Source organism: Amblyomma americanum, chromosome 5, assembly GCF_052857255.1.
Source record: "Amblyomma americanum isolate KBUSLIRL-KWMA chromosome 5, ASM5285725v1, whole genome shotgun sequence".
NCBI classification, from domain to species: domain Eukaryota; kingdom Metazoa; phylum Arthropoda; class Arachnida; order Ixodida; family Ixodidae; genus Amblyomma; species Amblyomma americanum.
Window position 1 is genome coordinate 80,408,298 of NC_135501.1, and position 13,586 is coordinate 80,421,883.

Genomic DNA, 13,586 nt, shown 5'->3' on the forward strand with positions numbered 1-13,586 from the left:
GTTTTTAATACAGGCATAGAAATTCACATCCCAAAAAGTCGCTATACTAAAATGCATAAACAATATCTTCTACGTGGAGTTAGCAGTGATATAAAATTCACAAAAAAGTAAACAAAAACCTGCAAAAGTACAACAATTAACAAAAACAGTAAAAAAGCATATTTTATTTATTTATTTAGTTAGTACATATTGCAGACCCTTTTCAGGGTCCAAGCAGGACAGGCATATATTCTTAACACTCAAAAGATACAGAACACAATGAAAAGAAATATACATAAAAATGAGGAGACAAATTTTGCAAAATATTACGATGTCATAACATGGTTCCAATCAAATATTGTCCGTGGAAAAAGCGAATATTTAAAACAGTCGGTTTTCGCAAAATACGGTGTCAATGAGTGAATGTGATGATGTCGGGTATAACGTGTGGTTAAGGGGGATATGTACTGTGAAGGATCCAAAGCAAACTTATGGTTAAGTAAAGAATAAAGAAACTCAAGGCGATATTTTCCTCTTCGCGTTTCAAGTGTTTCAATATTGTTAGCCGCCATGAGGTCAGTGGGGGAGTCGGTGATTTTAAATTTGGAATAGATAAACCTAACAGCTTTTCTTTGAACCCTTTCTAATTTATATATGTTGTGTTTAGTGAATGGGTCCCAAACTACCGAAGCATACTCAAGCTTTGGCCTGATGTAAGCGTTATACGTTAGCAGTTTTACGTGAGAAGTTGAATTTCTTAGTTTATGCCTCAGAAAACAAAGCTTTTTAAATGCAGAGGAGCATATGTTATCTATATGTGAGCTCCAGGAAAGACTGCTTGTGATTGTTACACCTAGATATTTGTAGCTATTAACCTGCTTTAGTGTTGATGATCCAAGTGTATACACGTGGTTAATTGGGTTCTTTTTATGTGTTATTTGCATCGAAACTGTTTTTTTCAGTGTTAAGAACCATAGAAAACTCACTGCACCAATCAAGAACATTTCGAAGACACTGGTCAAGTTCGTTTTGATCGTTAGTACACGTAATTTGACGGAAAACGACACAATCATCAGCAAACAAGCGAATATGAGTTCCTGGAGTAACCACAATAACAATATTATTGATGTAAATCTGAAAAAGCAAAGGCCCCAAAACGCTTCCTTGCGGCACCCTCGAGGTGACTGGGAGACAACTGGAGCTGCACCCATCGACTGAAACAAATTGCACTCTATTCGTGAGGTAATCTTGAATCCAGGATATTAAACTGTCTGGAAGATTAATGTTTTTTAGTTTTTGAATGAGTTTTCCGTGGTGAACTTTATCAAATGCTTTGCTAAAATCCATAAATATGGTGTCTATTTGACCATTCATATCCAGTGTGTTAGCAAAAGTCTGTACTATTGTAACTAATTGTGTTATTGTAGAATAGCCCTTTCTAAACCCATGCTGAAAGTCGCTTAATATGGAGTGTTCTTCAAGAAATTTGTTAATATGTTTAGCAATAATATGTTCGAGCATATTACAGCATGCGGTAGTTAAAGAAATAGGACGGTAATTTTGTAGTAACGTGCAGTCTCCTTTTTTAAAGATGAGAATAACTCGAGCAGTCTTCCATTCAACCGGAAGTTTTGATGACAGCAGAGATTTTTTAAACAACACAAAAAGAAACTTCGCAATTATTTCGGCATAGCGTCGCAAAAATACATTTGGTAAATTATCGGGACCAGAAGAAGTTTTAGGTTTCAGTTCTAAAAGCAAAGCAAATACACCAGGGAGGCTAACAAAGTCAACCTCCGATACAGGAAAATATGACGCGCTTTGTACAGTACTCACGGATTGAAATAGGACATTCGGAGCGCTAGCCTTGCAGTGCCACGCAGGCATGTGGTAAACCACAGGCCGGCTGATTGGCTACTGGAACGAACACTTCTGCTTTGTAGATGTTCTCCCTCTCACGCCATACCACAATGCACCACCTTGGTTCCATGAGCGTCTACGGGCGGCGCTCCATGAAGCGACGGCCACGCGCTCCGAATGTCCTATTTCAATCCGTGAGTACTGTACAGTTTGAACACCTGCTTCAGAGAATACGCTGTGAAAAAAAGAATTAAAATGGCGTGCAATGTCAATCGGATCAGTCAATGTCTCTCCCTCCGCTGTTATTTTTGAGATATGTTTCTTGCTGTCACTCAGGAAGTTCCAAAATTTACTTGGTTCATTTTTAACAAAACTGGGTAACGTTGTGTTAAAGTACAAGTCTTTTGAATTACGAACCTCACGTTCAAGATTATTGTTAAGCGTTTCAATCTGACTTACCTGGTGTTTTTTTTTCTTAGATCTTTTTAGTTTTCGCTTCAGTTGAATAATCTTCCGCGTCATCCAAGGTGTGCGTTTGTGAACTTTTTTGCGTTTATTTGGAACGAAGGCAATTAGACAATATTGACACATTTCGACGAATCGCTCCCACAGCTTGCAGACATCATCATTATCATCGAAGCTCGATAAACAAGTTTCAATATGTTCTATCACTGCGGCATCATCAGCCCTAGAATAATCCTTGATACATCGTACGTGACTGGCTTTTTTGTTGTGGTATGGGGACTTAACTAAATCTATCGATACGCTTACGAGGTGATGGTCTGAAATGCCTGTTTCGACCGATACAGTATGCATAGAATATTGACGGTTAGCAAAAACTAGGTCTAGTATAGAGGAAGATGTACCTTGTACACGAGTAGGTTGATTTACAATTTGAGCTAAATCATGAGTAAGCATGACATCAAACAGAACGTCTGCACTGCTCCCAGATTTAGCACCGCCTTGTAAGCGGTCCCAGCACACATCTGGCAGATTGAAGTCACCTATTAACAGTATTTTCTTTTTTTTGGAAATTAGACAGGTGATGTTGTAGCTTAATAAGATAGTCGGGTGTGGCATCTGGTGGCCTGTAGGAAGCATACAGGATGAAAGAATGACACCAGCAAGAAATTTTTATGCAAAGGCATTCAAGGTCTGGAACATCATATACAAGGTCGCATTCTACAGAGTCTTTTAAGAGAATGGCTACGCCCCCACCCCTTGAGGTCCTGTCCTTGCGAACGACTTTATAATGAGGAGGAAATACCAGGTCATCTGCTAAGTCGTCATGTAACCAAGCTTCGGTCAGGACTGATATGTGTGGGTCGAAACCCAGCAGTTTAAGTTCAAGCGAGTCTTTCTTGCTTGCAACGCTGCGTGCGTTAATGTTAACTATTCTCAAGCTTTTTATACTAGATTGGCCCGTGTTACTATGGCAAGACAAGCTATCTGTCTTAGTGAAGAAAGAAGCAGAGGTATATTAACCACTCACTTTATCGGTGAGCGGTTTCGCAACTGCGTACAACTTCGCGTCACGGGCCGACTTGCGCCGATACCCTCGTTTTTTTGAACCTTCACTTTATCATTTTTTTCGTAGTCCCAAACGTAAGGAATATTATTGATATATAACTTATCAAACACCAAGGAAACCCTTTCTTTTTTATCTCGGTTCGGCTTCGCGCTATCCCATAGTTTCTTTCTTAGTTCACGAACGTTCTTTGAAAAGTCTTCGCCAATTGAATAATCTTTTCCCTTTAGTTTCTTTCCGTTCTTGAGTATCACAGTTTTATGCCTACTGTTTAAAAGTTTTAGGATTACAGGACGTGTTTTGTCCAATGCCGGTTTACCTAACCTATGTATCCGCTCAATAGGGATAGGGTCGAGTCCTAAAATATCATGAAAAATATCTTTGTTTACGGTTTCATCAGGCGTTTCATTTGTTTCCTCTTCAGTTTCTGGGATGCCATATATGATCAAATTTGACCTCCTGCTATAATTTTCAAGCTGCTCAAGTCTTGCTTCAAGCCTTTCAATCGTTGTACTCATACAACTAACCTGTTCATGGCAGGACATTACTCGGTTCTCAAGCCTGGACAGGGCATCTAATTTGTTCTCTATGTTCACTAATCTGTTCTCTTTCATGTCTTTTATGTCAACTGCAATATCATTAAGCTGTTGTAAAATTCGGGTCATGTCAGGGCCTGGGTTCGATTCAATGTCACCGGCTAACAATAATAATTTCCTCAGACAAAATGTGAGAACCTGTAGCAAGCAACAAAGCCGAGGGCACGGCAGCACCAACAGGAATAGGTCATTAGAACGAAAACATTTTCCATACTTTTGGCTCACCTGCACAAGGAAGACAAACAGATTAGTGCTCCGCATTCTGTCGATGCTACCATGCCCAGTGGTTGCAAAACGAGCGTGAGTCCCTTTTATAGCTTGAGTGCACAGTGATGCCCCCTGCAGTCCAGGTTCCTGGCAATCAGAACGTGTTGCCGAAGAATGATGATACGGATGCCAAGATTCCAATGCTGATGGGCGTATTTCTTGATCGATGTCTTGATGCGTTGAAAGATGGACATGCGCAGAGAGGTTCAGCACGCTGATGTCCGGACAGCCAACGATGAAATATCCAAGAAGGCCACATAGCTGCACAAGGAAGACAAACGGATTAGTGCTCCGCATTCTGTCGATGCTACCATGCATTACAAAATTTATTTAGTAGTCCATAACTGTTTTGCTTGCATTAGTAATACCAAGAAACACTACGCGAAATGGGGTGCTTGAAGCATTGAACTTAATAAAATAATAAGCCATATTTAATAGCAAGTTATTTCGCGATATTCTTTCGTTCTATAAAAAAGCACATTAAGTTCGAATTATTCTTATTATTAAATTCCTGAGGGCTATTCCTTTTAGGGGTTTCTGAATAAAATATGTTCTCTAGTAGGGTCTTCATTTTCATTTTATGCAATATAAATCGACACTTATCGTTATTCTAGAATTTCGTGTTACTAAACGGTTTTCAGGCAAATTTAAAAGAAAATCGGACGTGTTCGTTTTTAAAAAATTCTATTTAATATTTGTCATTATTCTGAATTTTTGAATTGCTGGAAATTTGCACAAGCAAATATACAAAAAGCTAACTCGACAGGAAGTAGGAATTCACGGTAATAGAAAGTATTGATGAAAACAGCGAGAAATTGTATACTCTCGTTACTAATAGTCCCATCGTCGCCCACTAAAAAATTGGCTTTCTTGGAGCGTCTACTGTCCTTAATCATGTTTGCGATATTTTTAATGAAAAAGTACAAAAGGCAAGTACAAACATTTAACGCGCTACTTCTAACGGAACAGCTTACGTATAATTATCGAAGACAGAGTCAATTTCTAGAAAATTTTGTTTCGTTCTGCGAGAGACCAAAGGCGATTTGGAGAAATTGCGAAATTGACGTTTTTCACCTGTAATGATATTGTAACGTGCTTCCACAGAACCTCGACGGAAGAAGCAGAAGATGAAGGACTGACCCGCGGGTAAAGAGGAAGAAAAAGAGACAGCTGAAGGACGCTGCTAGGCTTCCTGCTTCCATCCTGCTTCGACCGGTCCCCTCTTTGAATAAACCCCCGTGCGTGCAATGCACGTAACAGGTTGGTGGAGGTGCTGGGTATCGACCACGGAGCATTCCATCTACCGAAGGAGCCGTAGACTCGCAGGCTTCCCACCACTGCCATCGGACATGCCTGGAGACGACAATGCTGAGCAACCCGGGCTATCCACAGCGAACAACTGGCCACATTATCGAGAGCCCCGCACATTTTTTGGAAAACCTGAAGAGGACGTTGACGAGTGGCTGAAACACTACGAGCGGGTGAGCAAATACAATCGATGGAACGCTGCTACTAAACTGGCTAACGTTGTGTTTTTCCTTGCCGCCACTGCCCTTGACTGGTTCGACAATCATGAGGATACACTGAGTTCATGGGCTACCTTTACGACCGAGATAAAGAAAAATTTTGGGGATGAATCGGCAAAGAAGAAGCGTGCGGAACAGACATTGCTTCACCGCGCGCAAGTACCCGGAGAAACTTGCACGGCATACATCGAAGCCATCTTAAAGTTATGCAAGCTAGTTAACTCCAGAATGCTTGAAGAAGACAAAGTCGGCCACCTTCTAAAAGGAATTGCGGAAGATGTTTACAATTTCCTGATTAGCAAAGAGAGCCTGAGCACCACAGCTGACGTTATAGAACATTGCAGAACATTTGAAGCTCTTAAGCTGCGTCGAATCACCCCTAAATTCGGAAGATTGGCCAATGTCACCTCTATAGCCAGTGTTGAAGCCAGTCCTCCAAATTCTATGCCTGATATGATTCGAGAGATTGTGCGCGAGGAATTGTCCAGATCCCGGGATACCTTCTGCCACACACAATATCTGCGGCACAGTTCTGCACCGGAGGAAGATGTTGCCGCCCTGTCGACTCCGTGGGCTCCACCCAACGGCACTTTGCCCATGGACGATCGGAACATTGCCCAACGTTATCGCCACCAGCCGACAGAAAGGAGGCCCACCTACCCAGAAGACGTGGTTCGTCAGCAGCGAGATCCTGGCTTCAGCCAACGTCGCGACTTTGTTCGCCAGGACTCTTATGGCGGTCGCTGGCGCTCTCAACCTTTGTGCTACCGGTGTGGCATTGCAGGGCATATCGCTAGATATTGCCGCCGTCGTTTCCCAACTTCTCAAGACTGCCAACCCCCGGCGAATACTTACGGGCAACTGCACACCGCGCAGCAGAGACCCCCAACGTCCGCTTGGGACCCGTACCGTCCGAGCAATTTGCGGAGTTCATCACCCGCATCTGACCGCAGTGTGACGCCGCCACCTCAGCGCCAACGGCGGTCACCTTCTCCTCGACGTCGTGCATCCCCTCCGCCTCCGGGAAACTAGGAGGCGCGGCCGATGGAGGTGAGGCCGCCGGCGAGTCGATGACGTCCAATCTACCTCTACCCGTGTTTATGTTGAAGAACAAACTGGAAGTGTTTATTGATGGTGTGAAAACAATGGCTCTTGTGGACACTGGTGCTACCGTATCCGTTATGAGTTTGAGGTTTAAGAATCGTTTAGGTAGGAAAGTGATGTTTAGTGGTGACCGTGCAGCGTTATTCCGTGGTGTCGGTGGTGAACCTTTGGTTCCACTTGGTGTGTGTGCTTCGGATGTTGTTATTGGTGGTCTAACGTTTAGAACAGAATTCGCAGTGCTACCACGGTCAACGCATGATATGATTCTTGGGATTGATTTTCTGCAAGAGTGTGGTGCAACTTTAGACTGTCGTACGGTAGAAGTTGCTTTGAATTCTTCGTTACTTTCAGCTCTTGTGGATAACTCGACACCGGATTTTGGAGCATTTGCGGTGGAAGAAGATACTATTGTACCAGCTTTCTCTGCAGCATTCGTGCGGGTTTCCTCTATTCACAATCAGTGCGAATCTTTTGAAGCTGTGGTAGAGCCTACGACACTCGCCTGCTCTAAGAAGAGTATCGTCGTGCCTCGTTGCGTCGTTCCCGTGGTGAGAGGCCGTACCGAGCTGTGGACAGTGAACCACTCTGAAGAGCCAGCTGTGTTGCCCCGGGGCCTCAAACTTGCCCGTTTCGAGGAAGGTGTGTCAGGTTTCGTCGCGGCGTTAACCAACTCTGTCAGTGAGCAGCACGTGAAAAGAGATATGGAGACCCAAGTTAAGGCTATGATTAATCAGGCTCTTTCCCCAACCGAGCGTCGCACTCTAGTGGAACTCCTTCTGAAACACGTGTTCGTGTTCGACTTTGCCAAAGACGATTCAACACCACCGCCTACCAGTCGTATTCATCACACGATCAACACCGGCTCCGCACCTCCTATACGCCAGAAGCCCTATCGAGTCTCAGCCACTGAACGTAAGTTAATAGATGACCAAGTTCAAGAGATGCTAAAGCGAGGCATAATTCGAGAATCCTCCAGTCCTTGGGCGGCTCCAGTTATCCTTGTTAAGAAAAAAGATGGCACATGGAGGTTCTGTGTTGACTACCGTCGCTTAAATACGGCCACGAAGAAGGACGTCTACCCGCTTCCACGTATAGATGACGCAATTGATTGTCTGCACTCCGCTTCATACTTTTCTTCTATTGATTTGAGATCCGGCTACTGGCAAATCCCCGTGCACGCTGCAGATAGGGAAAAAACGGCATTCATTACACCAGACGGACTTTACGAGTTCAACGTTATGCCTTTCGGATTATGTAATGCACCTGCAACATTCGAGCGGTTCATGGATACAATCCTGCGTGGCCTCAAGTGGCAAATTTGTTTATGTTATCTGGACGACGTTGTAATTTTTGTCAAAACGTTTAGTGAGCACAACCGCCGTCTGGATATTGTGCTTGATTGCATGGAACGAGCTGGCCTTATCCTCAATTCCAAGAAATGTCATTTTGGGAACCGTGAAACAATTGTTCTTGGTCATTTAGTTGATAAAGAAGGTGTTCGACCAGATCCAAAGAAAATTGAAGCTGTCAAAAGTTTTACGGTGCCTCAATCAGTGAAAGAGCTGCAGAGTTTTTTAGGGCTCTGCTCGTACTTTCGACGCTTTATAGCTAGGTTTGCGGACATCGCTTACCCACTCACGTGTTTGCTGCATAAAGATGCACCGTTCATTTGGACCAGCGAATGTGACGCAGCTTTCCGGCATCTGAAATTTCTTTTGACCTCGGGCCCCATCCTACGCCACTTCTGCCCATCTGCACCAATTGAAGTGCACACTGATGCAAGTGGTATCGGTATCGGCGCTGTACTTATACAACGCCATGGTCACGATCAGCACGTGGTAGCATATGCCAGCCGTTCGTTGAGTAAGAGCGAAAGAAATTACACGGTTACTGAGCAAGAATGTCTCGCCGTTGTTTTCGCTGTACAGCGCTTCCGCTCCTATCTGTACGGGAATGCTTTCACCGTCGTGACCGACCACCACTCGCTTTGCTGGCTAGTGAGTCTTCGTGACCCCTGTGGCCGGCTTGCTCGATGGGCTTTGCGCCTACAAGAATTTAATTTCACTGTTGTGCATAAAAGCGGCCGTAAACACTCAGATGCCGATTGTCTTTCCCGTTTGCCGCTTCTAACGACTGAGGACGACGCAGACAACTTTGATGAATACTTGTCGTCACTTTCACAAGCCTTCCCCGATCTTCAAGTTTTTCGAACTGAGCAACGCAAGGACCAAACATTAACCTCTTTGTTTGATGCCGCTCAAGATTCTGTAAAGAATACTTTTTGCATTCGCGACGGTTTGCTTTATAAGAAGAATTTCGCTTCTGGAGGAGCACGCATGCTTCTTGTCGTACCCGAAAGCCTACGCATCACAGTTCTTGAAATGATGCACGACGACGCCACGTCTGGGCACTTGGGAGTGACACGCACACTCCACCGCACACAACAACGATTTTACTGGCCTAACATGCGTTCAACCATCCAGCACTATGTAGCCAGCTGTGTGCAATGCCAGCGCTTTAAGCTGCCGACTTCAAGTCCACCGGGCAAATTGCGGCCAATCACACCTCCAACAGCCCCGTTTGAGCAAGTTGGCATTGACCTCCTTGGACCTTTCCCACGATCCTCTAAAGGAAATCGATGGATTCTTGTGTGCGTAGACCACTTAACCCGTTATTGTGAGACAGCCGCGATACCAGTTGCTACTGCGTCTGAAGTATCTAACTTCTTACTTCGATTCGTCATTCTTCGGCACGGCCCTCCTGCAGTTCTCATTAGCGACCGTGGACGTCAATTTACAGCGGACGTTGTTGAAGAACTTCTCCGCCTCAGCAGCTGCAGTTTTCGCCACTCCACGCCATATCATCCCCAAACGAACGGTGTGGTAGAACGCACTAATCGTACGCTCACCACCATGCTTGCCATGTACGTCGCTGCAGATCATAAGGACTGGGATGGCGTACTCCCGTTCATCACTCATGCGTACAACACCGCGCAACATGAGACAACTGGCTACAGCCCCTTTTACCTGCTCTATGCTCGCTCGCCTCGCTGCGGCCTTGACACCATGCTACCATTTTTCATCCACGATGAACCTTCTCTTGCGACCACACTCTGCAGAGCTGAAGAAGCTCGCCAGCTTGCCCGCGTTCGAATTTTATCTTCGCAAGAGCGTTCCAAGAACCGCTACGACGTCCAACACCAAGAAGTTTCTTATGTTCCTGGTGACATTGTGTGGTTGTGGACCCCTCTACGCAAGCGTGGTCTGTGTCAGAAACTGCTATCCCACTACACTGGACCATTTGTTGTGTTGGAGTGCATAAGTGACGTTAATTACGTTATAGCACGACTAACTGCTAGTGGTCGACGGTCACGCCAATCTCAGGTGGTGCATGTAGCCCGCCTCAAGCGATTCCATCCCAGACGGTCTGTTTAACTCGCCCGACGGGCATCGTCTGCGAGGAGGGAAATGTAACGTGCTTCCACAGAACCTCGACGGAAGAAGCAGAAGATGAAGGACTGACCCGCGGGTAAAGAGGAAGAAAAAGAGAGAGCTGAAGGACGCTGCTAGGCTTCCTGCTTCCATCCTGCTTCGACCGGTCCCCTCTTTGAATAAACCCCCGTGCGTGCAAAGCACGTAACAATATGCACCTTTTGGTGTAAAAAGGTTCAACATTTATGGCAAAAGAAAGTTCAATTACGTTGTTCGTACACATTTGTCCCTCATATATAAAAATATCAGCCGTCGTAATCCGCAAAACCATCCTCATCTTCATGCATACATATTTACCGAGTGTAACAGGTAAAGGTAACCCAGCTTTTAAATTGCGGAGTGTGTGCCCCAATGGAAAACAAATTGCTGTTCAGGGTCGCGTGGCTTAGTCTGGAATTGTTTCTTCACTTCATTTTGATCTCATTAAATGATATCTAAAGAACCTCTAAAAAACTAATGTGCATTAGCCCAGCTAATCCCGGATATTACAAGCGAAAGCGAGATTGAGGGCTGCAGTGGCCCATATAGCCGGTTGTGTGCCTTTCCTTTTCTGAAAATGAATGGTCTTGGTTGGTTGTGAAACTTTATTTCCAGCGGATATAGAGGAGCGACACGAAGTCGCCCCCCGCTTAAACGGCGGCCGCTATCCCTTGGGCAGCGGCGGCGTCTTCAGCCAGCTGGAGGAGCTTGATCTGTATCCCCGGGTCGGGGCTGAGCAATAGAGCCTCCCAATGAGCAGAGTCGGTAATGAAGTGACTCGCGGGTAGGGACTGCGGGCAGTTCCAGATCATATGATTTGGATCGGCTTTCGCATCACAATTTTTGCATTTGTTTGAGTAGAGTCCTTCCGAATAGAAGCTACACAATTGGGGATTTGGATAGGTGTTAGTTTCAAGTTTACGCCAGGCTTTGGCCTGTTGCTTGGAGAGCGTTTTATCTGCTGGGGGGAATCTGAGTCTTGCAAGCCTGTAGTGCTGCAGGATTTCTCTGTAAGAAAACAACCTGTCCTTGCCAGAGTATAGGGCGGGTGGGCTGCACGACCCAGCTCGGCGGGACAGTTCTGGAGCTAGGTTAGTAGCCGCCTCATTACCAGCAAGGCAAGCATGAGCAGGCGTCCAGATTAGGCGAATGCGCCGCGTGGGCTGATAATTTAGCAGAATCCGTGCTGCTTGTGGGGAGATCCTTCCAAACGTGTAGTTACGTATAGCCAATTTTGAGTCGCTGACAATGGTTTCTGCCGAGGATCCCACAATGGCTAGAGCAATTGCTGTTTCTTCTCCAACTTGTGTGTGCTGAGTGCGTATAGTGCCCCCAGTTATGAGTGTACCACGTTCCGTGGTGATCACAGCTACCATCTTGTCAGCCGAAGAATCTGCCGCATCTACATTTACCACAAAGGCATCATTAAGAAGGCGTTTGCCTAATGATTTGGCTCTCTCTGTACGACGTTCAGCGTGGAAATCTGGGTGCATGTTCCGAGGTAGTGGAGGAATGACCAGAAGCTGGCGTATATGTTTGGGAAGGTCAGTTGTGGGTCCGCCTTGTCGTTCGTATGTTATGCCTAATGTGGACAGAATGTGTCTGCCAGTTGGTGTGGCCGATAGTCGTTCGTACTGCGAGACGGTTACCGCTTCAATAATCTCGCTTAGGGTGTTATGAAGACCGAGACCTAACACTTTCTCAGTCGCTGTGTGCATGGGTAGCCCAACTGCCGGTTTGACGCATTTTCTGATTATGGCCTCCACTTTATCTTTTTCAGCTGACTTGAGATGTAGGTAAGGGCATACGTAAGCTATGCGGCTTATCACAAAGGCTTGTACTAAACGGAGAGTATTGCTTTCCTTCAAGCCTGAGTGGCGGTTACTAATGCGGCGAATGAGTCGCATAATTTGCTGCGAGGTTCCCTGAAGCTTCCGAATTACTTCACCATTGAAGCCATGTTCTTGTAGAATTAGGCCCAAGATTTTAATTTTGGGCACTCGAGGAATGGGGACTCCGCGAATACTGAGTTCGATGGCCGGTGGGGTTTGCGGAAGGGATCTGATGTTGCGGAATATGAGATATTCAGATTGGGCTGGAGAGCACCGCAGCCCCCTAGGGTCTACATAGTTCCCCACGATATCTATTGCATGCTGTAGTCTCTCCTCGATTTCGGCATCATTGCCCTCGGCGGTCCACAATGTGATATCGTCAGCATAGAGGCTGTGGTGGAGTTGCGGAACCTGAGCTAATTGGTGTGGAAGTTTCAACATTGCAACGTTGAAGAGAAATGGTGATAGGACCGATCCCTGCGGGGTGCCCTTGTTGGCGAGGGGGAAGTCATGCGAGTGGAGACCTCCTACTTGAAAATGCGCCTTTCTACCTGAGAGAAAGTCGCGGATATAGTTGAAGGTGCGGGCTCCCACCCCGAGTTCATGAAGGTTCTCCAAGATCGCATCATGTCTGACATTGTCAAAGGCCTTTTCCAGGTCATGTCCAAGAATTATTCTGGTGTCCCGCGTTTTTGCCTCAATATTCTGATGTTTGAGCTGAAGCATTACATCCTGCGTAGAAAGTTTTGGTCGAAATCCAATCATGGTTGGAGGGTACAGCTCGTTCTCTTCCATAAACAGGTTGAGGCGGGTATGAACTACGTGCTCCATGAGCTTACCTACACAAGACGTGAGCGAAATCGGCCTGAGGTTCTCAAGGCTGAGTGCCTTCCCTGGCTTTGGGATGAGAATGATCTCTGCCGTTTTCCATATTTGTGGGATGGAGCCCTCCGACCAGCATTTCTGCATATACTCAGTTAGTGATTGTAGCGACACTTCATGCAGGTTGCGGAGGATCTTGTTGGATACTGCATCTGGGCCTGTGGCGGATTTGCAGTTTAGCCTAGCAATCTCTGCCCTATCCTCCTCCACAGTAATGGGGGAGTCGAGCTGCGTGTTTTCCGGACCAGCATAATCTGGGAAGGCTTGGATAGGAGCATTGCCAATATATATATCTTTAAGTTCAAGGAAAAGGTCCTCTAGTGAGCCTGCATACTCATGCACAAGCTTCTGCAGGTTCTGCCTCTGGGTGGTTCTGCTACCTGTAGGGTCAAGTAGATGACGGAGCCAGTGCCAAGTCTTAGAGACTCCCATATTGCGATCCATTTGGTTGCATATGTCATCCCAGTTTTGTTGAGTAAGTTTAGCTGCATCATCCTCGATCTCCTTGTTTATCCTAGCTATTCTTCTGCGCAGATTGCGGT